A 25,849-nucleotide genomic window follows, 5' to 3' on the forward strand; every position below is an offset into this window, starting at 1 on the left:
GCCCAGTGCAGCAGACTAGATGGCTCTCATCCCCTTCAGCTGGAGAAATGTGACATCAACCTGCATAGTACCAGATAATTAAGGGTTCCACTATGTTTGTAGGGGTTAGGCTCTGCATAATGTATCCAGCTGATAGCTGAATAGGCTTACAGCCAATCTACCTTTTTCTCCCCAAGCCAGGCATGCTCATGTGAGGGCTGTATAAACTCTTTTTCCAATGTGCACAAAGATGCTATATGGACTTTTATGGTGGTCCTGATATAAGGACATTTCTATAAAAGGCCTAGTCACAGTCAACCACAGTATTGGACTCTGATATATTCTGTTATGTGTATGTGCATATTTATGTTCTTTAAGCAAAAAAGAATATTAATCAAGTGAGTAAATCCATGACTAAAATCTATCAAAAAAATATATCCTTTTTTAAAACAAAAAGGTGACTTATTTTATGGACAAGTCTAAAAGTATATACAGTAAAATCACTTGGATTCACAGAGACCCAGTGGAAAGACCAAAAAAGGAGAATGAAGTAATTCAGTGTCCCTACCAACTTTCTTCCCACACTGGCTAAGACTATGACCCTTGATAGGATGGAGAACCTAAAGAAATTCTAGGTGGTTCTTCCACCTGTCCTTCTGAAGCTGCCTACTCCATTCTGTGTCCCCCACTTAATCTCTCTCTCTCTTCCTAGTCCCTTTGTACTATGTAATTCTCAACTGTTGCATCATTCCTGGATACTGCCTAATGGATTGTACTTGGACTAATGTTTCTGTCCTAAAAAGCACCTTCATTATTTTCCTGCATTCAACCTCTGTTCCCAGGGCCCCCATGAAGGGCAGAACCTTGGCTCTGAGTTTGGAAGCATACACCGAGTATTGTCCCACCAGAGGCAACTAGACTTGGCCCAGATTAAATGTCTAAAGGCATGCTCTGGGCTATACATATTTTATACTTGGGAAAATGGAGGTCTGCTGCTATGGTTTGAATGTGTCCTCTCTAAAACTCAGCTATTGAAACTTAATGACCAATGTGATACTATTAAGAGGTGGAGCATTTAAAAGGAAAATAGTTTGTGAGGGCTCCTCCCTCATAAATAAGATTAAGGCTCCTTACAAAAGAGGTTTCATGCAGCATTTGGCTCCCCACTGCTCTTCCACCCTGTGAGGACATAGGGTTCCTCCCCTTCAGAGGATGCAGCAACAAGGTGCCATCTTGGAATCCAAGAGCAGCCCTCACCAGACAATCAAACCTGCTGGCACCTTGAGCTTGGACATCCCAGACACTAGAACTGTGATAAAATAAACTTCAGTTTATATATCTATATACATTACTTAGTCTTAGGTATTTTGTTATAGCAGCACAAATGAACTAAGACAGCTGCCATCGTAGTACTAAGAGGAGTAATGTAGAAGGACCAGCACTGCAGAATATTTCTGAGAAAAAGCTCCCAGTTGAAATAAAGCCCTCTCCTCATCGCCTTACCTGTGCAATTTGGCCATCTGTGTGTGTGAGCTGTGAATGGTAATTATCTCTACAACTGTGCATGGTTAGTGGGAGTCAATAAACATCCACTTCAGTGCACCTTGTCAGTTGCAATTTGCATCAACCCTCCTTCCTCATCACAGGATGATCTAAGGTGGGAGGTAGGGAGAGGCTCAGGAATATCCAAGTTTAATTAGCTGATATTTGATTGGAAGATGCTGTGAGCCAAGGGCAAGAGATTCCTGAATGGGAGTCAAGAAATCAATTGAGGGGAATCAACAAGACATGTAATTAAATGAAAGACAAACTTCAGGAAAGATATTTGTGATGATCTGACTCCATTCTAGGGGAAGGTGGTCAGGCTTGAAGTTAAAATTCAAAGGCCAGAAAATAGACCTACCTATTCACTTGGTGCCTTGCCTTGCTAGACAGGTGAGCTCATGTGGTAATAATTATAAAGTGACACTTGTAATTATTTCCCAGGCAATATTTTAAATGCTTTACATACTTTAACTAATTTAACTTTCAAAAGGAAGTTCTCAGTCTTATCATCTCCATTTTGCAGATTCGTAAATTGAGGCACAAACTGGTTAAGTAAATTTGCCACAGATCACCTTGCAAATAAGTAGCCAAGTTGGTATCTGGCTTCAAGGTGTATGGTCTTAACTATTATATTATAATCTACCCCCAAATTAGGAAGACATTTCTTTCTCCTCTGAAAATCATGAGTTATATATCAAAGACGGTGAAAGTTAACAAAATGAGAGTCCCACACATCTGCCACAGCAAATGAAAGTAGAAGTTAGACTTGACTATGAGGAATAACTTGAGGAATACTTGTCCCCCACCCTACCTTAAAATTTATTCTACCTACCCAGTCTTTCTGCCTGGAATAACACCATTGATTCCTTGCATAGGTTAAACCTTCTAATCCCTGTGTTTTTCTTTTATATTTTCATTGACCCCCGGCATGGATCATAATGTTCATCCATTCTAATAGAATCTCCTTATTCAGAGAAAGATTTGGCATCAAAAGAAAGGAGCTTCTGAACTGGGTGGCAGGATAAAAGAGGTGCACAGAAAAAGAAGAAAAAGGGAGGATCCTAATTACAAAGTCTATAAAGGAAAGAAGGTGGAAGTTATTTTTTCTTTTTAATTAGAGTCATGATACTCTGAATTCAGAAATACATTGACTTGCATCCTGAAAGCAGAGTAAATCTCAGATGGAGAAATAGTAATGTCCATGTTCCAAATGCCAAGAAGAAAGTGCATCTCTGTGTGTGTTTCTTTGTATGTAGTGGATTTCCATAATTCACTTTTTTTTCACTTTAAATACTATGGATGTAGACAACTTAGGGAATGATGACAGATGCATACTATTATTCTCCAAACTCTATAGGTCAGGAAACTGAAGTTCAGAGAAGTTAAGAACTTGCTCAAATTTACTCAGCTAGGGAGTGTCAGAGCCAGAATATATACGTAGGTAGCACAACTTCACACTTCACCCTTCTAACATCTATACTGTACTGTCTTTAATATGAAGCGAGTGGGGAAATTCTGGCCAAATGAAGGCCGCAAACAGTGATTGGGATCATAACACTGGGTTTGGCTCAGGGTAACCGCACCACAACTAAAACAAAGCAACCCTTTCAACTCAACAAACATTTGCTATATGCCTCCTGCATTTCAGCTATTTGTTGAATACTCTGGGAAACCAAAGTAAGGCTTAGTCCTCAATGTAGGAGATACTTGGCATCTCAGAACATGAGAAAAAACACAAGAGCATTTTTTGTACAAAACAATGTGTCCTACGCCCAGTTAGAGAGAATCACATTGCTTCCAGAGGATCTAGATCATTTCTCCACTTTGGAAGCCAAGTAGAGTTAAGGAGGGGGAGCATTTACTGGTGAAGATGCCTGGGTAAAAAGTCAAACAAAGGCTCACAGCAGAGCCTGTGGCTTTGTGTCTATAGTGCAGTGTTCTGGCTGGAATATTGAGACAAGAAGAGAGATAGGAGATACAACTACAGAGTATATTTGGTTTTGCATGCCTGCCTAAGGAAACTCTAGCTTTAGAAATGCCATCTTTTGAATAAATAGTTGATGGTACACCTAAAAATATATTAAAACAGAGAAATTGTGATAAGTGAAAGATGCAGACACATTTCACAAAGCATCAGGAGAAATAAAGACAAGAAAGTCATGAATATAAATCTATTGATGGTATATTTAAAGGGGAATATGTCTGTGCTATTTTATCTTTAAAAAGTAATCACAGCCTAGGCAACATGGCAAAACCTTGCCTCTAGCAAAAAAACAAAAAACAAAAAATTTTAGCGAGGCACAGTTCTGTGTGGCTGCAGTCCCAGCTACTCAGGAGGCTGAGGCAGGAGAATCACTTGAGCCCTGCAGGTAGAGACTGCAGTGAGCTGTGATCAAACCACTGCACTGCAGCCTGGGTGAAAGTGAGATTCAGTCTCAAAAAAAAAGTAATCAATTAGGTGGATACATAAAAATTCAGTGCATATGAATATACACAGTGAGTGAGGCAAAGGTGGGCAGTAAGAGTGAAGAAATGAGCAAGATTCAGAGGCCAGTCCAAGCTGGGTATGTGGAGAAGTCATCAGGTCAGAATTCAGACAAGTGGAGACACTAAAGTTGCATAATTTTATTCAGAGCAAAAACTCTGATCCCAAAGTGCATGTCTCCTACCATGGCTATTAGAAGAATCCCTGAAGAATCACTCATGCAAAAAATACCTCATTGCCATTGTAATCTGGCTCATAAGTTTGCACAGTCAGATAAGTAGACGCACGCTCCATTGCATCTTGTGAATATCACAGCTTTTGTTCAAGTATCACATTCAAATCCTAGGACTATGTCATTTACCCTTCCATATTTTTTTACTCAATTTAAAAACATGACATAAAAGATATGCATAATGGCAAAGCAACCACTCCCAAAGATTGAAATTTAGTTTAAAAAAGGAAATTGGGAGGTACCCGATGTGTTCAGTTCATATCTACCACATGAACTACAGAATACATAATAATTTTGAATCAAATATTCACAAATAGATATTTTTGTAGATCATTCTTTTTCTCCTTACCAAGAAGAGGTAAAATAAATATATTCACAATCCCTTGTTAAATGATTTGGGCAAAATATGCAAAGCAGAAAAGATATACTCTCCCCACCCCTCAAAGTCCTTATAGCTTTATTAGAATGATAGGTTTTATACTATGGACCTGTAAATAGTAGCCCTGTATAGACAGAGAGACAGATAGACAGATAGATAGACAGACAGACAGACAGATAGGCAGGCAGGCAGACAGACAGACACACAGAGAGAGAGAGAGAGAGAGAGGCAGGCAGGCAGACAGACAGACAGATAGGCAGGCAGGCAGCAGACAGAGAGAGAGATCAGGCAGGCAGGCAGGCAGGCAGACAGACAGACAGACAGACAGACAGATAGACAGACAGATAGATCGATTTGGAATCACCACAGCTTCACGGAATCATATATTCACATGGCAAATAGATATTTCTAAAATGCTCTAAAAACAGTTTCATTTAAAGAAGAGCTTTCCCTGTAAGTACATATTTGAATGTCTAGTATGTCCTAGATTCTGGAGAAACAGAGAGGACTAAGAATGGTTTCCGCCCTTGAACAGCCCATCAATTGAAAAGATCACACACAAGCAAACAACTTGAGTACCACATAAAACTGCATAAAGCAGGGGAACAAACCTTGTGCTGTAGTAACACAAAAGATGGCTGACTACCTCTTTCTTTTACTATATATGAGTTTATTACCCAACAAATTCGGTCTACAAAAACAATGCCAGGATACTTCTATCTAGCTTCTGCCACTATAATCATGAAATCCATATTAGAGGAGCAACCCTGCTGACTATATTTGAATGAGCAATGTACTAGTACTTTTCTTATTAATTTTAGCCTAATATATATTAGAGGGCAAGACTCATGCTTAGTTTCAATTTAATTTCTGAATAATTCTGATGACCATTAGACATGATGATGTATCTAAGCATAAGTACACTTTTCAGAATCAAAGCCCAGACTTTTAAGATTTAGATCCCTCTGGTAATGTGAATCAGGGTGAGGAATAGGGAGAGGCAAGCCAGGCATTTCTGGAATGATCTTGATTAGTGTCTCCTTAAAATCTGTGCCCTAGGTACCTGGTATGTCTTACCTAGGCTCAGATCTGGAGTTAATAGTTTAAAGGGAGGCCAGAATAGAAGAAAATGTTGTGAAAAGAAGCTTATAGCAGCCAGAGAAATGGACCCAGACAATCTAATTCAGAAAGGCCTTTCTCCATGCATGGTTGCCCCCTTTAGAATAGCCTGACCATGAGCCTCAGTGATCTCAGTGATTTCCTGTTGCAGACAGCAGGCTTAGATACCTACTGGGTCCCATTCCTCTTTTGACTCAGCCTGGTCAAAATCACCATTGACCATTCCCTGACTCAGCTATAATCAATGAAGGACACCTCAAAGTGATTAGATTATAGCTGCTCTTGAGTGAATCTATATGTACCCAGTTTTGTTTTAATCAGGTATGGTAAGACACACAGACACTTAAATGAAGGAAGAAATTTTGATACTCACAGATGCTGAGAGCAGAAGGCCTGTCATGCCGCACAGGGCCACACAGGAATGCACAGGTTGGTCAAGAGGCAGAGGTAGCCAGGGAAGAAAAGCCTTCATTGGGATTTCCCTGGGAAAGAATGGGCAAGAGAGGATATGCAGGCTGAGCAGGTCCAGGACTGGCTGGTTTGAATAATTTCGGCAGGCTCTAGTAGGGTGCTGGGCTGTCCCTAATTATCTGCTATCTGGCTCTGGGGTGATAAGGGCAGGGAGATGGTGGTTCCCCTAGTGGGAACCTGATAAAGGAGGTAGTCAGGGCCTGAGCTCTGGATTGGTTGGTTTGCCTATGAAAGGCACAATTCCTGGGGGCCCAGTCATTTGCTGTCTCCAGGGATTAGTTACCTATCAGGGGCAGTGCCTTCCAGTGTCATCAAGGCCCCAAGATGTCAAAGCCTCTGAATAAAAAGACATGTTTAATACATACCCACATTTTAATAGTTACTGTTTACTAAGTGGCCAGAATTCCTGAGCTCTGAAAGAGAAATGAGCTTTCCTCTCTTTCTCTGAAATGATGTGGCGGCCTTAATGCAGCAAAGTTGGGAAAAAAACTTACAATATCACCACATGGGCTGTAATCAGAGGGGCCTTGGCTTCCCAGAGTTTTCAATCCAGCATTATTCACAACCCTAACACTCTTTTTAAAAATGCATAGAAAGAAAGCTCTTACTGTATTCTAGGCACACATTTTTAACATTTACACTAACTCAACACCCTAGGGTTTTGATCACCAAAAAGCTTATATAAAAGGTGCAAAAACCATGGGCTTCTTTCCATGTTGTGTTTTGTGAAAGGAATGGAAACCCAAAATGTACAAGTAAAAGCTACAAAAACAAAACTCAGATTTCCCTGGAGCCATTAGAAGCAAAGTTGCTGACATGAACACACAACTTCCAGATGGAATTAAATGTGTCAGAAGTCCCTTCACAAACAGCATAGGTGGCCACATCATTGTTCCCACTATGTGAGATACAAGGTGAAATTTTCAGTGCTAGGAAAGCTGCCACCTGAGGAGAAAAGTGAAGAAAAGAGCAACTTACAATTATTAAGGTGCTATAGGATCCAACTATCCAAAAAGGCCTAAAAGGACTAAATTTTGTTCAGCTCATGGTAACAATGTTGAAAGTGTGAGAAATGGAAATGATCTCAGTTTCAAGCTATTTGAGAGGTGTAAACATCAAAGGGGCATAATTAGAAGCAATTTTTTAGGGGGAAAAATGATAACAGAATCATGACTGATAGGAATTAGTTTTAGGTCTGCTGTAGATTCAGTCTCCCAGAACAGTGAACAATCTATTATTGTTTCTCAGGAACTCGCCTTAATAATGTTGAAAGCTTGAGCATTCTTGTTTAAAAATATTGCCAGAGAAACTGCCTATTCTGGGGTGTCATGGAACTCTATCCACCAAAAAATAAAAAAAAATAAAAATAAATAAAAGGTATGTTGAAGTTCTACCCCATAAAACCTCAAAATGTGACATTTGGAAATAAGTTCCTTGAGATGTAATTAGTTAAGATGAGGTTATACTGGAGTAGGATGGGTTTCTAATCTAATATGCTAGCTGCGTGTATAAGAAGGTAGTATGCGAATACATAGAGACATACATGGAAGGCCTCATAAGACGCTGAAAGCGTACTGGGATTTCGTAGCTGCAAGCCAAGGAACTGCAGACAAATCACCAGAATCTAGGAAGAGGCAAGGAAGAATCCTTCTTTAGAGGATTCAGAGAGAGCATGGCTCTACCTACACCTTGGTTTCAGAATTCTAGGCTCCAAAACTGTGAAACAATAAATTTCCATTGTTTTAACCGTCTAGTTTGTGGTTCCTTGTTATAGCAGCCCTGGGAAACTAATACACAAGCTCTAACTACTGGCCAGAAATCTTTTAGGCTATCCTAAGTCCCTAAGTTTACACGCTGAATCCAGTTCTCTTTTGCTAGCTTTGGGGAGGAAATCTAGTTTCTAGCTCTGACTTTCTTACATATTTTGCTATAGGATCATGAATGAATCCCTAAATAGCAGAGAGTTAGTCAATGAAGTAATACTAAAAACTTGTTATTTGACTGAGAAAGTGAGATTTGGGCCCTTCAGGGAATATTTAGGACCCATAAGATAGTGATCTTCCTTGAAGCAAGCTGTAAATGCCCTTTGAAGAAATAAAGATGGGTCATACTGACAAATAATGGTAAAGACATGACTTCTGGAGTGTTCTAGAGTTTGTGAACAGGAATGCAGGGCCACCATCTCATGCCAGTTTCATACCAGAAGTAAGACAATTTAAGAGAAATTTCAAACTACTCAGGGGTGTGTCCCAGAGCCAGAATTATATCAGTAGGAGCTTGTCAAGAGCAGGCACCATTCTGAGCATGGTTCTATGGGAGGGATTGTATAATAAAGATAATCACAGTAATCATTCCAGGGCAATGGGAACACCTGTGGGATTTAGGGTCATTAATGAAATGAGTAGCAAGAATAAGAACTTACTCTAGGAAACAGATCCAGGAAGGGAACCCAGCCAAGTCCCAACAATTCTGCATTTTCCTTCATGATGCTTGTGTCGTGAACTGAAGTTGACCCCTCTGTGGTGCCACTGTGTACATTTGCTCAGGTCATTCTTCTGTCCTGGAATATATTATTCCTTCTACGTTTACAAGTCCTATTCATCCTTCAAAAACAACTACTGTATGATTCAGCAATTCCTCTCATACAAATGAAAATATATGTCTAAAAACAACTTGTACAAGAATGTTTATAGCAGCTTGTTTCACAGTAGCCAAAACCTGGAAACAATCCATCTGTATATTAATTGGTATATTCATACCAGGGCTGCTACTCAGCAATAAGAAGAGACAAATGACTGATGCATGCAACAATGTGAGTTAATATTTTTTAAAAAAATGCAATTAATGAAGGAAGCCCTATATGGTTTCATTTATTTGACGTTCTAGGATAAGCAAAACTAATATAAGTTTAAAGAAACCAGAATAGTGGTTGCCTCTGGTAGGGAGGGGATGAGAATTGATTTGGAAGGGGCACAAGGGAATTTAAATGTTCTAGATATGGATAGGGTGTCTACTACAGGGGCATATGCATTTCTTAAAATTGAACAAACTGCACACTTACAATGTCTGTATTCCACTGCACAAAAATCATACTTCAATTAAAAAATCAATAGATATGCCGGGCATGGTGGCTCACGCCTGTAATCCCAGCACTTTGGGAGGAAAAGGCAGGTGGATCACCTGAGGTCAGGAGTTGGAGGCCAGCCTGACCAACATGGAGAAAGCCCGTCTCTACTAAATATACAAAATTAGCTGGGCGTGGTGGCACATGCCTGTAATCCCAGCCACTTGGGAGATTGAGGCAGGAGAATCACTTGAACCTGGGAAGTGGAGGTTGCGGTGACCCAAGATCGTGCCATTGCACTCCAGCCTGGGCAACAAGAGCAAGAGTCTGTCTCAAAAAAAAGAAACAAAAAAGAAAGAAAGATAAATGAAAATCCCCACTTTAAGTCTCTATTCTAGAGATGCATGCACATTTTTTAATAAAAATAGAGATTTGCTTTGCTTGCCTGTCAGGAAGAAAGAGAAGGCGCCTGTGATGGACAATGTGTAAAAGAACAAGATGTTTATTTTGGAGTCCCCAGGCAGCTCTGATCCAGGCACCTGAAGCTGAATGAAAGATAGGAAATTCTTTCTTGCCACTGTCTAATTCTCAAGACCCAGATATATCCTCCTACTCCCTAAAATTCAGACTCACATTAACGCAGGGCTCAGCCTACCAAAGTACATAGCAAGGACTTGTGACACTCACAGGGTGCTGTGCCTCATAGTGAAGACACACACCATCTTCCCCCCATCCACTTTCAGCATTGTACCAGACAATCCCCTTTAATACCCTGCAGAGGACTTGCCCTATATTATCCATTCCCTGAAAACGCAGGAGTCAAGACAGGTTCCTGTGCTTTCCCTAGTATCTAAAGCAACTAGAAAAAAAAATCTTTCAGGGTGGGGATGGACAGAGGCAAACACTAGTGAGGACTTTGTAAATGCATTAATGGTCTCAGACTGGCAGGTTTCTGTGGGCACTGATTCCAGAAACAGTAGGCTAGACAAATCTGAAGATGCCCCGAAAGAGCAGTGTGTGATAATTAAAGTTTAATTGTCCTAAGTGTTCTCATTCACTCCAGTGCCCACCAGTACATTTGATGGTCTCATTCATCTTGCCTTTTATACTACTTAATCATTGGCTAGGAGAACAGGCAAAAAGGCAATGCCAACTCCTACATCCAGACTGAGAAGAGCTATATTGCCTCCAAGGTTTGATGTAAAAGAAGTGCAAAGTGAAGTGGCTAAAAGCACAGACTCTAGAATGCTTACATCTCAGCTCTACCATTTCTAGCTGTAGGAAGCTGGATGACTAACTTAACCTCCCCTTGCTTCAGTTTTTTTCGTCAGTAAAAATGGAAATAATATTTATCTCATAAGGTTGCTGGTAGGATGCAAACAGTTAATTTGTGGGTAGAATGCTTAGAAGAATGTCAGGCAGATGGTCGGCATGACAAATATTATTGAGTTATTATTAAAGCTGGTCTTCTTGTTCTTGCATGTTGTGCACAAATATGTCAAATAGCTACAAATAACATAGATTTCATCAGAGCCCTAAAGATCCAGAGAGATAAAGAACCAAGGAGAAACCACCCTAGAAAAGTCATTTCTTAATTTCCGGATTTAACGGATATTCTGCTAGGACTAATCATATTCTATTTCTGGGCAACCACAACTATTATTTGAAAACTCCCATTTACATCTAACACCCCCACCCCCTACTCCTACCCACATTCACATGTTATCCAGTTATATGCAGATCCATATTTTCCTAAATTTCCAAGATACATTTTTCCTCTGCATACTCTAGGGAGCATACTTTATAGGAGGTATACACTAAAGAACTTTTCTGCCAAAACATGTTTTCTCTTATTTTTCTAGAGTCTAAATTTTTCCCTAAAAAAAAATCACCCTTCCTTTTTAATTTTTGGGTTTCTTTTCTTAGAAGTTTTATTGACTTTAGCAAGTTCAATATATAACAACTGCATCAGGACAAAATTCATCTACCTGACTAAAGAAAAGTCTCCATCCTTTTCACCAGGTAAATAAAAGCAGTGCAAGATTAAAGCAAATAGCATTAAAAACATAATTAAAGAGGTTAGAAAGTTTTTTTTAAATCTATCATTTTAAATACAGTTGGGAGTATTCTCTGTACTTTGCTTTTACTTCTGTGTAGTATTTAGAAAATATTAAATTTAATTCTTTTGGTACTTATTTTTATATGTGTATCCAGAAGCAAAGATATAAAAGTGAAGAATCTGCTTGGCTGAGAGAATGCACTTCACTTAAAAATTTCATTTTTATGTTTTCCTGTTTCTTTTTTATAAACCACGAGGCAATTTGGCTCAGAGCTTCACAAATCCTAGAGTTATAAGAGGGCCACTCAATCCTGATAGTCATAGTTATTTCTGTTTTATGGATTCAGTTTGATGAGATATAAAAATTCTAGATGTTTTATTTTGGTGAGAAAATTAATTGGATGCATGACTTCTGGCCTGCTGTTATGGCCTCCATAGTCTATGCTGCTTTCCCAGAACGATTAATTTAATTATGAAAAGTACAGGGTTTTTTTGAATTCATTCAAATGGTGTATATGCACACTTCCTAGCTGACTGCTTCTGTAATGTTATTACTATGTGTTAATTATGTCAATAAATTAATTGGACCTATACTCATATTGGTTATGGCCTTGATGTCATTTTGCTGCTCTCCTTCCTCTCTTCCTTTGGACTTTCAAAGCCGGGCTCTAATAAACTGCCAGTTTTGCTCCTCATGTATATATTTTTTTCTGGATTCATATATTTTAATGCATGCTCTTCTTAGCATTAAATTTCTTTTCCTTTAATTCATTTATTGACTGCTGGATGTTTTGCAAGAACCATTGCATTGGTTTAGATATGTATTTGGTAAACCATTGATTGATATTTTCAATTACCTAATTAACCACAGATAAAAGATTTAAATGGGTTTATTTTTCTTTTTAAAAAGCCTGTAGAAATTGCAAACCAGGGTAATACAAATTAATGATGTGACTATATTATTATTGAATCAGCACTATTAAAATCTTCAAGTGTCAAGAAATGGTGCAGGGGTTTGGCATTTCTCTCTAATATATATGTAATATTATGCTCTTTCTTCTCAAATAGCTTTCAGATCATTGCACACACAGAATGCAATTACAGAAAGGCAGTAAAGGCATTACTTTTAAAGGAATATGATGCCCCAAGCAATCAGTCGCTATATGAGATGTAATGAAACGCTAGGCCTGCCAGTTAAACTTAGGGAACTAAAAGAGCAATGTCTATGAAATGCACAATGTTCATCTTACAAGGATATTTTCTTCAGTATCAGGTTATAAGGTGTTACTGTCAGAGAACTTTCTGGTTTTCTGACTTTTTACATGCATTATATAAATGTCTATTATGTATCTTTACCAAAGTGGATTATAGAGAAAATAATAGCAGCAGGTTTCCTTGTGCTGAAAAGGCAGGCACTTAAACCGTAAAGCATTCTTTTTCCTTCCTCTAGCCTGCTCATCCTGGAACAACGCACTTGGCAAAAGAGTGAGTCCCTTTGTCCTTTTCTCTTCCCTGAAATAACCAAACTGATAGCAGAGTAACCCAGAGATGACTTTATAAGCTTCAGGGGGGAATTCAAGTCAAGCAGCCTTAACTGTTGAGCAGCCCCTGGGGACAGACAAGGAAAAAAGGCAAGAAAGTATGAAGCCCTTTCAGTATGATATTGGCTGTGGGTTTGTCATAGATAGCTCATATTATTTTGAGATACGTCCCATCAATACCTAATTTACTGAGAGTTTTTAGCATGAAGCATTGTTGAATTTTGTCAAAGGCTTTTTCTGCATCTATTGAGATAATCATGTGGTTTTTGTCTTTGGTTCTGTTTATATGCTGAATTACATTTATAGATTTGCGTATGTTGAACCAGCCTTGCATCCCAGGGATGAAGCCCTGGAAGCATTCCCTTTGAAAACTGGCACAAGACAGGGATGCCCTCTCTCACCACTCCTATTCAATATAGTGCTGGAAGTTCTGGCCAGAGCAATCAGTCAGGAGAAGGAAATAAAGGGTATTCAATTAGGAAAAGAGGAAGTCAAATTGTCCCTGTTTGCAGATGACATGATTGTACATCTAGAAAACCCCATCGTCTCAGCCCAAAATCTCCTTAAGCTGATTATCAACTTCAGCAAAGTCTCAGGATACAAAATCAATGTACAAAAATCACAAGCATTCTTGTACACCAATCACAGAAAGAGAGACAAATCATGAGCGAACTCCCATTCACAATTGCTTCAAAGAGAATAAAATACCTAGGAATCCAACTTACAAGGGATGTGAAGGATGTCTTCAAGGAGAACTACAAACCACTGCTCAATGAAATAAAAGAGGATACAAACAAATGAAAGAACATTCCATGCTCATGGGTTGGAAGAATCAATATCGTGAAAATGGCCATACTGCCCAAGGTAATTTATAGATTCAATGCCATCCCCATCAAGCTACCAATGACTTTCTTCACAGAATTGGAAAAAGCTACTTTAAAGTTCATATGGAACCAAAACAGAGCCCACATCGCCAAGTCAATCCTAAGCCAAAAGAACAAAGCTGGAGGCATCACGCTTCCTGACTTCAAACTATGCTACAAGGCTACAGTAACCAAAACAGCATGGTACTGGTACCACAACAGAGACATAGATCAATGGAACAGAACAGAGACCTCAGAAATAATGCCGCATATCTACAGCTATCTGATCTTTGACAAACCTGACAAAAACAAGAAATGGGGAAAGGATTCCCTATTTAATAAATGGTGCTGGGAAAACTGGCTAGCCATATGTAGAAAGCTGAAACTGGATCCCTTCCTTACACCTTATACAAAAATTAATTCAAGATGGATTAAAGACTTAAATGTTAGACCTAAAACCATTAAAATCCTACAAGAAAACCTAGGAAATACCATTCAGGACACAGGCGTGGGCAAGGACTTCATGTCTAAAACACCAAAAGCAATGGCAACAAAAGCCAAAATTGACAAATGGGATCTAATTAAACTAAAGAGCTTCTGCACAGCAAAATAAACTACCATCAGAGTGAACAGGCAACCTACAGAATGGGAGAAAATTTATGCAACCTACTCATCTGACAAAGGGCTAATATCCAGAATCTACAATGAACTCAAACAAATTTACAAGAAAAATACAAACAACCCCATCAAAAAGTGGGCAAAGGACATGGACAGACACTTCTCAAAAGAAGACATTTATGCAGCCAAAAAACACATGAAAAAATGCTCATCATCACTGGCCATCAGAGAAATGCAAATCAAAACCACAGTGAGATACCATCTCACACCAGTTAGAATGGCCATCATTAAAAAGTCAGGAAACAACAGGTGCTGGAGAGGATGTGGAGAAATAGGAACACTTTTACACTGTTGGTGGGACTGTAAACTAGTTCAACCATTGTGGAAGTCAGTGTGGCGATTCCTCAGGGATCTAGAACTAGAAATACCATTTGACCCAGCCATCCCGTTACTGGGTATACACCCAAAGGACTATAGCTCATGCAGCTATAAAGACACATGCACACGTGTGTGTATTGCGGCACTATTCACAATAGCAAAGACTTGGAACCAACCCAAATGTCCAACAACGATAGACTGGATTAAGAAAATGTGGCACATATACACCATGGAATACTATGCAGCCATAAAAAATGATGAGTTCATGTCCTTTGTAGGGACATGGATGAAACTGGAAAACATCATTCTCAGTAAACTATCCAAGGACAAAAAACCAAACACCGCATGTTCTCACTTATAGGTGGGAATTGAACAATGAGAACTCACAGACACAGGAAGGGGAACATCACACTCCGGGGACTGCTGTGGGGTGGGGGGAGGGGGGAGGGACAGCATTAGGAGATACACCTAATGCTAAATGACGAGTTAATGGGTGCAGCAAAACAACATAGCACATGGATACATATGTAACAAACCTGCACATTGTGCACATGTACCCTAAAACCTAAAGTATAATAATAAAAATAAATAAATAAATAAATAAAAATAAAATATCTTAATGAATATTTTGCACATTAAAAAAAAAAGTATGAAGCCCTATGTCTTCACATGGAGTTTACTGTCTGCTAAGAGCATAAATTTCCTACTCCCCTTAACACACCCTTGGCAGCAACTCACTGGATAGCCGACAGGGTCAGAAGAAAAAACATCTCATTTCCTTATTTTTGCTTTCTTAAGTGAATTTTCCATGATTCTGACAAAAGCACTGCTCAGGGCAGAAGAGATATGTGGTAGAAGTCACAGGTCAGTAATCCTGGAAGGGCCAGGGAGGGTTTAGTAGGCTTTCAGACGCAGAGCTTGAATGAAATGAAAAGGCAGAAGATTCCATGTCAAAGTCCCAGGCTCTTAAATGAGCTTCAACACTCATTTCCAGCTCTAACTAAGGAAGAGTTATAAGAACAACTAATGAAATATTTCCCATTTCCATGATTTCCTGTATGTAAGGTAAAGCCACTATTTTTCTTGGTTATAATTCACATTTAATGAAAAGACATTCTATAAGTACTAAAAGTAATTATTTTAAGTGTGTGATTATCTTAACCATTAAGATATCATTTTATTTCATTGTGAAAGTACTTACATAGAACTATTCTTAAAAACAGTTTTTAAATCTTCCAAGTTTGACTTCTTCCACTCTCTCCTTTGGCCTGTGAATACAGAAATAAAGATTCTTGCAATATCTGGGAAATTTTTAAATCTACTAGACATTGTAATTAAGGACTTATGTATCTAGGTTAATTTTACATTGGGATAAATGTTATTAGGTTTTTCATCATTAATATGACCTACATGAAAAAGATTTTTAAAATATTATGGGTTACTTATTTCTTTGTATTAGTGTCTGACCTGTAGTTAACATCTGATCATCTGTAAACATACAAGCATGACTATTTTTGTTTTTAATTTTCAAAAAGGATTGTAACTCAATAAATTCTGTCAGGCATTTAAATAACTTGATGGCCAATTATGGTAATATTTTATGCATTGTAATAATTTCAAATGATATGGGAAATCTTTAAGCTATTACAATACTCATAAGTTGATTTCTAGTGACATAGTAATTTGAAGATAGTTTATGAGGCACCATGATGCTATAATCTCTTGATTGAGGAAGATCCCTTTGAGTATATAATAATTATTAAAAATGTTTTTTATAATACAGTTTAAAGAGATAATTTTATTCACTATGGAAAAGCATAGTAAAACAAGAGCTGGGAGTTTCTTCAATGTGATCACTAAAGGCATTCCGCACCTGCCTCCTCCACAAAGAAAAACCCGAATAACAAGCATATAATCACACATCAACTAGAGTATCTAAGACAGAATACTGGAATTCAACAAAGAAGTGACAGCAAACACACAAGGCACAGAAAGAGAGGAACATGAGGCAGCCAGCTTGGCTAGGGCTAGCTGAAGCCCTGGAGAGGTTACCCTGTGCAAGGAAAGAGTAAGTGAGAGATCCTCAGCAGTCTACATTCCTAGCATGGACTCCCACAACCCTATCCATAGGAGACCTTCTTGACCCTTGTGGGCTCTAATAGTAGCATAGGAACATCCCTGGAGACTGCCTAATAGGCATTTCTCCAAAGAGGAAGTTAATGCTGGGTCCTACACACACATACACCCATGTCCTAAGCAACTGCAGCATGGCAACACTTTGTGAGCCCAGACCCCAGGAGACTGAATTCTGCCCTGAGGCTCAACAGCCCCCTACATCTCCACACCCCTAGACCCCCACTGACATAACCCTGAGTCACCCTGAAGGGCCAAAGCAGCACCCTGGCTGGATCTAGTGGCTCAGTACCGTCTCCATCACTCTGGCACACAGTGTCGTGCGCTCCAGGGAATGGGTGATGTAGTGCAGCGGGGAGGCTGCCCTTGGACAAAGGAAGCCAAAGGACACTTTCCAGAACCTGAAACCCACTTGCCTATGGCCACTGCCACTGACAGCAACCCAGCCCCAAAAGCAGCAGGGCTGCCTTGCATTTGCAAGCACTCTGAGAACTCGGTCTCCCCACTGCCACTGCTGCTGCTGCTGAAGAGCAAAGTCCATACTCTCCAATGACTGAGAGCTAACTGCCTGTGACAGCTGCCAGTGACATAAACCAAATTACTTCCCAGAAGCAAGGCAGCAACGCACTTACATGTGCCCCACAGATGGTCTTCCAATACTCACTGCTGCTACTGCTTCCAGGGAGGTAGGGATCACCTCACTCTGCCCACTACGGCTTGTACCCATGCCCACAACAACCTGAGGACAGCCCTACCCAGCCTGGCACCTCCTCTGCCAGTGCCCAAAAATACCACCCAGGGCTGAGGATCATCCCATCCTGTCTACCACTGCTGGCATCTATGCACTCTTCCCAGGGGACGGAAGATAGACCCACTCAGCATGCTGCTACCATCACAACCAGTACCCACCAGCACATACCACCTGGGCACTGGGGACTAGTTCACCCAACCTGTCCCAGTCACTGATAACACAAGGGCATGTTGCCTGAGATCCTGAGGACTGTCCCTCCACCATCACAGTCATTTCCTATTCCATGCACACTTCCCAGGATCCAAGGACCCACCCACCCACCCACCCCACTAATGCCACTACCAGCCCTGAGCAAGCAGCCTTGAGGCCCAAGAATCAACATGCTTGGACTTGCTAACACTGTTGCATACATACACTGCCTGAGAGCCCAATGACTAGCACATTCATCTTACCACTGTCACAAATGTAGCCCAAGGACTAGCCTCTGTGATGTCCCTGTCCACAGGAAAACCTCACCAAAGTCTCTACTAACAAATTTAAACTAAGCTACTGAGAAAATCACAAATACCACTTATGCTGTTTGCATCTGGAGAACTCATACAGAGACTATACCACTGCATGCACACATGATCAAAGTGCAAGTTCCCTACTCAACCAACTCATGTATATACCCTTAGGAAAAATTCTCCCCTATGAAAGAAACTACAAAAAATTAGAAGAGGTAACTACTAAACCAGATGTACAGATATCAGTGTAAGGACACAGGAAACATGATAAAGCAAGGAAATATGACACATCCAAAGGAACACAATATTTCTCCAGCAATAAAGTCCGGTGAAAAGTAAATGTATAAAATGCCAGAAAGATAATTCAAAATAATTGTATTAAAGAAGCTCAATGAAACACAAGATAATGCAGATAAATTCAAAGCCATTAGAAAAATTATTCAGGATATGAATGAGAAATTTACCAAAGATAAAGTTATTATAAGAGAGAACCAGAAAGAATTACTGGAACTGAAGAATTCAATGAATTAAATAAATTTTTTTGAGAATTTCAACAATAAACTAGATCAAGCAGAAGAAAGAATTTCAGAACTTGAAGACAGGTCTTTGAAATAACCTAGTCAGAAAAAAAAAGGATTAAAAAGAATGAACAATGCCACCAAATATTTAAATTTTTAGTGTTCCAGTAAGAGAAACCAAAAAGCATAAAATACTTATTAAACAAGATAACAGCTGAAAACTTCCCAAGTCCAGCAAGATATAGACATCCAGATATAGTAAACAAAGGTATTCTTAAAGAGATACAACCCAAAAAGATATCCTCCAAGATGCATTATAATCAAACTGTCAAAAGTCAAGGACAAACAAAGATTTTTAAAAACAGCAAGAGAAAAGGGTCCGGTTACTTATATGAGAATGCCCATCAAACTAACAGTGAATTTCTCAGCAGAAACCTTACACACCAGGAGAGAATAGGATGATATATTCAAAGTGCTGGGGAAAAATAAAAATAAAAAAACTGTCAACCAAAAATACCACATCCAGAAAAGTTATAACAAACTATCTCTCAGAACACAGTGCAATCAAACTAGAACTCAGGATTAAGAAACTCACTCAAAACCGCTCAACTACATGGAAACTGAACAACCTGCTCCTGAATGCCTACTGGGTACATAACAAAATGAAGGCAGAAATAAAGATGTTCTTTGAAACCAATGAGAACAAAGACACAACATACCAGAATCTCTGGGACACATTTAAAGCAATGTGTAGAGGGAAATTTATAGCGCTAAATGCCCACAAGAGAAAGCAGGAAAGATCTAAAATTGACACCTTAATGTCACGATTATCCTTTATAAATAAAGGAGAAATAAAGTATTTCCCAGAAAAGCAAACACTGAAGAAGCTCATCACCATCAGACCTACCCTACAAAAAAATGCTTAAGGGGTTTGTACTAGTCCATTCTCATACTGCTAATAAAGATATAGCTGAGACTGGGTAATTTATAAAGAAAACAGATTTAATTGACTCATAGGTCAGCAAGTCTGGAGAGGCCTCAGGAATTTTACAGACATGGCAGAAGGGAAATCAAACACATCCTTCTTCACATGGCAGCAGGAAGAGAAGTGAGTGAGTAAAAGAGGGGAAACCTCCTTATAAAACCATCAGATCTCATGAAGAACTCACTCACTACCATGAGAACAGAATGAGCATAACAAACCCCATGATTCATTTATCTCCAACTGAGTTCCTCCCATAAAACATGGGATTATGGGAACTATAATTCAAGATGAGATATAGGGGGGGATACAGCCAAATCATATTGTTCCACCCCTGGTCTCTCTCAAATCACATGTCCTCACATTTCAAAGCACAATCATGTCCTTCCAACAGTCCCCCAAAGCCTTAACTCATTCCAGCATTAACCCAAAAGTCCGAGTCCAAAGTCTTATCTGAGACAGGCAAGTCCCTTCTGCATATGAGCCTATAAAATCAAAAGCAAGTTAGTTACTTTCTAGATACAATGTAGGGTACAGGCATTGGTTAAATACATGCATTCCAAATGAGAGAAATTGGCCAAAACAGAGGGGCTACAGGCTCCATGAAAGTCCAGAATCCAATAGGAGAGTTATTAAACCTTAAAGTTCCAAACAGATCTCCTTTGACTCCATGTCTCACATCCAGGTCATGCTGATGCAAGAGGTGGGCTCCCATGGCTTTGGGTAGCTCTGACCCTGTGGCTTTTCAGGGTACAGCCCCCTCCCCAGTTGCTTCCATGGATCTACCATTGTGGGGTCTGAAGGATGGTGACCCTCTTCTCACAGCTCCACTGGGCAGTACCTCAGTGTGGAATCTGTGTGGGGGCCCCAGATTTCCCTTCCACACTGCCCTAGCAGAGGCTCTCCCTGAGGGCTCCACCCCTGCGTCAGACTTCTGCCTGGAAATCCAGGTGTTTCTATACATCTTCTGAAATCTAGGTGGAGGTTCCCAAACTGCAATTCTAGCCTTCTGTGAGCCTGCAGGACCACCACCACATGGAAGCTGCCAAGACTTTGGGCTTGGACCCTCTGAAGCAATGGCCTGAGCTGTACCTTGGTCCCTTTTAGCCATGGCTGAAGTGGCTTGGATGCAGGGCACCAAATCCTGAGGCTGCATACAGCAGGGAGGCCCTGGACCCTGCCCAGAAAACCATTTTTCCATCCTAGGCCTCCCATGACTGTGATGGGAGGGCCTGCCATGAAAGTCTCTGACATGCCCTGGAGAAATTTTCCCCATTGTCTTGATGGTTAACATTTGGCTCTTCATTACTTTTTCAAATTTCTGCAGGAGGCTTGTCTTTCCCCCCAGAAAATGGGGTTTTCTTTTCTATCACATCATCAGGCTACAAATTTTCCAAACTTTTATGCTCTGCTTTCTCTTCAATGCTTTGTCACTTAGAAATTTCTTCCACCAAATACCCTGAATCATCTATCTCAAGTTCAAAGTTCCACAGATCTCTAGGTCAGGGGCAAAATGCCACCAGTCTCTTTGCATAGTAAGAGTGGCTTTTACTCCAGTTTCTAACAAGTTCCTCATCTCCATCTGAGATCACCTCAGCCTGAACTTCATTATTCATATCACTATCACATTTTGCTCAAAGCCATTCAACAAGTCTCTAGGACGTTCCAAACTTTCCCACATATTCCTGTCTTCTGAGCCCTTCAAGTATCTAGGTAGTTCTAAACTTTCCCACATTTTCCTGTCTTCTTCTGAGCCCTCCATACTACTCCAACCACTGCCTGTTACCCAATTCCAATGTCACTTCCACATTTTAGGGTATCTTCACATCAGCACCCCACTCTCTCTGGTACCAATTTACCATATTAGTCTGTTCTCACACTGGTAATAAATAATAAAATACCAGACACTGGGTAATTTATATAGGAAATAGGTTCAGTTGACTCACAGTTCAGCATGCCAGGGAAGCCTTAGGAAACTTACAATCATGGCATAAGGGGAAACAAACACGTCCTTCTTCACATGGCAGGAGGAAGAGGAGTGAGTGGGTAAAAGGGGAAAAATCTCTTAAAAAACCATCAGATCTCATGAGAACCCATTCACTATCACAAGAACAGCATGAGGGTTACCGCACCCATGATTAAATTATCCCTCACCAGGTCCCTCCCATAGCATGTGGGGATTATGGTAACTACAATTCAAGATGAAATTTGTGGGGACACCAGAGGTAATACACATGGAAGTAAATCTACCATCATAAAAACACAGGACACAAAAACCCTTAGTGGTGTTGAGACATTTGCTAAAGCAAACACACAAATAAGGAAGAGAAAAGACCCAAACTTTACTTCTGTGGAAAACACAAAAGTGCAATGACAATGAGAGAGGGGAAAAAAAGGAACAAATGGTATAACAAACAGAAAAAAATTAACAAAATGACATAAATAAGTTTTTATCAATAATAACCTTAAATGTAAACATATTAAATTTTCCACTTGAAAGATATAAACCAACCAAATAGAAATAAAACATAACCCAAATATATGCTGTCTAAAGGACACTTATCTCATCTGTAAAGACACATATAGGCTGAAAATAAGGAGATGGAAAGAGATATTCTACCTTAATGAAATTCAAAAGTGAGCAGCAGTAGCTATAATTACATCAGATAAAATAGACTTTAAGTAAAAAACGGTAAAAGGACACAAAGAACATCATTATATAATGATAAAGGGATCAATTCAGCAAGAGGATACAACAATCATAAATATACATGCACTGAAAATTGGAGCATCCAGATATATAAAGAATATCTTATTACATCTAAAGGGAGAAAAGGATTTCAATACAATAATAGTTGGGAATTTGATCACCACACTCTCAGAATTAGACAGATCATTTAGACAGAAAATTAACAATGAGAAAAAATATTGGACTTAGGTTGCACTTTAGATGAAATGGACCTAATAGACATCTACAGAACATTTTTTAAAATTCTATTTAAAAACGTATAGATTTGCTACATGGGTATACTGCATAATGCTGGGGTTTGGGCTTCTACTGAACCCATCACCCAAATGCTGAACATAAGACTTAATATATAGTTTTTCAACTCTTGCCTCTCTCCCAATATCACCCCTTTTGTGGTCCCCAGTGTCTACTATTTCCATTTCATGTCCATGTATAGCTATTATTTAGCCCTCACTTTTAAGTGAGGATTGGATTTAATGTTTCTGAGATTTTTCTCTCACCATGATGGCCTTCAACTCCATTTATGTTGCTGTGAAATACATGCTTTTATTATTTTTTATGACTTCGTAGCATTCCATGGTGTATATGCAACACATAATCTTTATCCAATCCAATTTTGATGGACACTTAGGTTGATGCCATGACTATTTTTAGTCCTTTCAGAAGTCACCAGGCTATTTTCCAAAGGTGCTAAACTAACTTATACTCCAATCAACAGTCTATAAGTGTTCTCTTTTCTCCACATCCTCACTAAAATCTGTTATTTTTGACTGTTAAATATGTTATTCTGACTGGCTTGAGGTAGAATATCACTGTGATTTTAATTTGCATTTCTAAGATGATTTAGTAATGAGCATTTTTTCATAAGTGTGTTGGCTGCTTCTATATCTTCTTTTGAGAAGTGTGTGTTGATGTCTTATGTGCACTTTTTAATGGGCTTATGTATTTTCCTTGTTGATTTGTTTAAGTTATTTATGGATTCTGGATATTAGTTCTTTGTCACATTCATAGATTGCAAATATTTTCTCCCATTCAATAGATTACCTGTTAACCCTTGATTGTTCCTTTTACTGTACAGAAGCTCTTTGGTTTAATTTAGTCACATTTATCTGTTTTTGTTTTTGTTGCATTTGCTTTTAAGGTCTTCCTCATAAATTATTTGCCAAGGCTAATTTCCAGAAGAGTTTTTCCTAGGTTTTCATCTAGTAGTTTTATAGCTTCAGGCCTTACATTTAAGTCTTTAATTGATTTGGGGTTGATTTTCGTATATAATGAGAGGTAGAGGTCCAGTTTCATTCTTTTGCATATGGCTAGCCAGTTTTACCAGCAACATTTATTGAATAGAGTGGCTTTTCCTCAATGTTTATTTTTGTCAACTTTGTCAAAGATTAGGTGATTTTAGGTGTGTGACTTTATTTTTGGGTTCTCTATTCTAATCAATTTATCTGCAGATTAATTTTTCTGTCAGTATCATAATGTTTTTGATATTATAGCCTTGTATTATAGTTTGAAATTGGGGAATGTAATGTCTCCAGCTTTGTTGTTTTTGCTTATGGTTGTTTGGGCTCTTCATGCTCTTTGTTGGTTCCAAATAATTTTAGACTCTTTTTTTCTAATTATGTGAAAAATGATCTTGGTAATTTAATGGGAATTTTCTTGTATCTGTAGATTTCTTTGGGCAGTATAATCATTTTAACAATATTGATTTTTCCTATTGAGGTACATGAAATTTTTTTCCATATGTTTATTTCATCTACTATTTCTTTCGACAGTATCTGCAGTTTTCCTTGTAGAGATCTTTCACCTCCTTGCTTAGATGTATTCCTAAGTGTTTTATCATCTTTGTGGCAATTATAAATGAGATTGGGTTCCTGATTTGGTTTTCCACTTGAATGTTGTTGATGTATAAAAATCCAACTGATTTTCATGCATTAATTTTGTATCCTGAAACTTTGTAGAGTCATTTATCCCATCCAGGAGTCTTTTGGAGGAACTTTTATGATTTTCTGGGTATAGGATCATGTCATCAGTAAACAAAGGTAACTAGACCTTCTAATTTCCTGTTTGGATGTCTTTTATTTATTTTGCTTGCCTGATTGCTCTGGCTAAGACTTCCAGTACTATGGTGAAAAGAAATGGTGAGATTAGGTGTCCTTCTCTTATTCCAGTTCTTAGGGGGAATGCTTTCAACTTTTCCCCTTTCAGTATGATGTTGCTTGTAGGTTTGTCATAGATGGCTCTTATTATTTTGAAGTACTGTCTTTCAACGCCCTAGTTGTTGAGAAATTTTACCATGAAGGGATTTGGGATATTATTGAATTTTTTTTTCTGCATCTATTGAAATGGTCATATGGCTTTTGTTTTTAATTATGTTTACATGGTGAATCACGTTTATTGATTTGCACATGTTAAACAATCCTTGAATTCCTGGAATAAAACTCCTCACTTGATCTTGATGAATTATCTTTCTGATATGTTGCTGGATTCCGTTTGCCTGTATTTTGTTGAATATTTTTGCATTTATGTTCATCAGGAATATTTTTGTGTGTGTGCTACCCAGATTTTGGTATCAGGGTAATACTGGCTTTATAGAATGAGTTAAGGAGGAATCTTTCCTTCTCTATTTTTTCAAGTAGTCTCAGTAAAATTTGTATCAGCTTTTCTTTGTATGTCTACTAGGATTTGACTGTGAATCCATCTGGTCCTGGGCTTTTTCTGGGTAGTATATTTTTAAATTACTGATTGAATTTCATAAACTATTATTGGTCTATTTGGGATTTCTATTTCTTCCTGGTCCAAACTTGGGAGGTTGTATATTTCCAGATATTTATCCATTTCCTCTAGGTTTTTCAGTTTGTACACATAGAGATGTACATAGTTGTCTCTGAGGATCTTTTGTATTTTTGTGGTATAAGTGGTAATGCTGCATATATAATTTATGATTTTTTCTTATTGGAATGGTGTCTCTTTTTTCTCTTGATTAATCTAGCTAATGGTCTATCAATTTTGTTTATCCTTTCAGAAAATCAACTTTCTGTTTCATTAATCCTTTGTATTTTTTTTTGTTTTTGTTAATCTCAATTTTATTTCGTTTTCCTCTGTTCTTTGTTATTTCCTTTCTTCTGCTAATTTTGGGTTTTGTCTGTTTTAGTTTTTCTAGTTACTTTAGGACAGGATTAGCTGTAAATTTAAGATCTTTCTATTGTTTTGATGTAGGCATTTAGTAACATAAAATTTCAACTTAACACTCCCTTTGCTGCACCACAAAGGTTTTGGTATGTTTTATCTCCATTTTAATTCATTTCAAGAAATATTTTGATTCCTTCCTTATTTGTTGTTTATCCAAAATCATTCAGGAACAAGTTGTGTAGTGTCCATGTACTTGTGTGTGTTTTTTTTAGAGTTTCTCTTGGTATTGATTCTAATTTTATTACACTGTAGTCTGAACAGATGCTTGATATAATTTTATTTTTTTGA

The sequence above is a fragment of the Nomascus leucogenys genome, chromosome 19 (genome assembly GCF_006542625.1).
Source record: "Nomascus leucogenys isolate Asia chromosome 19, Asia_NLE_v1, whole genome shotgun sequence".
NCBI lineage: Eukaryota > Metazoa > Chordata > Mammalia > Primates > Hylobatidae > Nomascus > Nomascus leucogenys.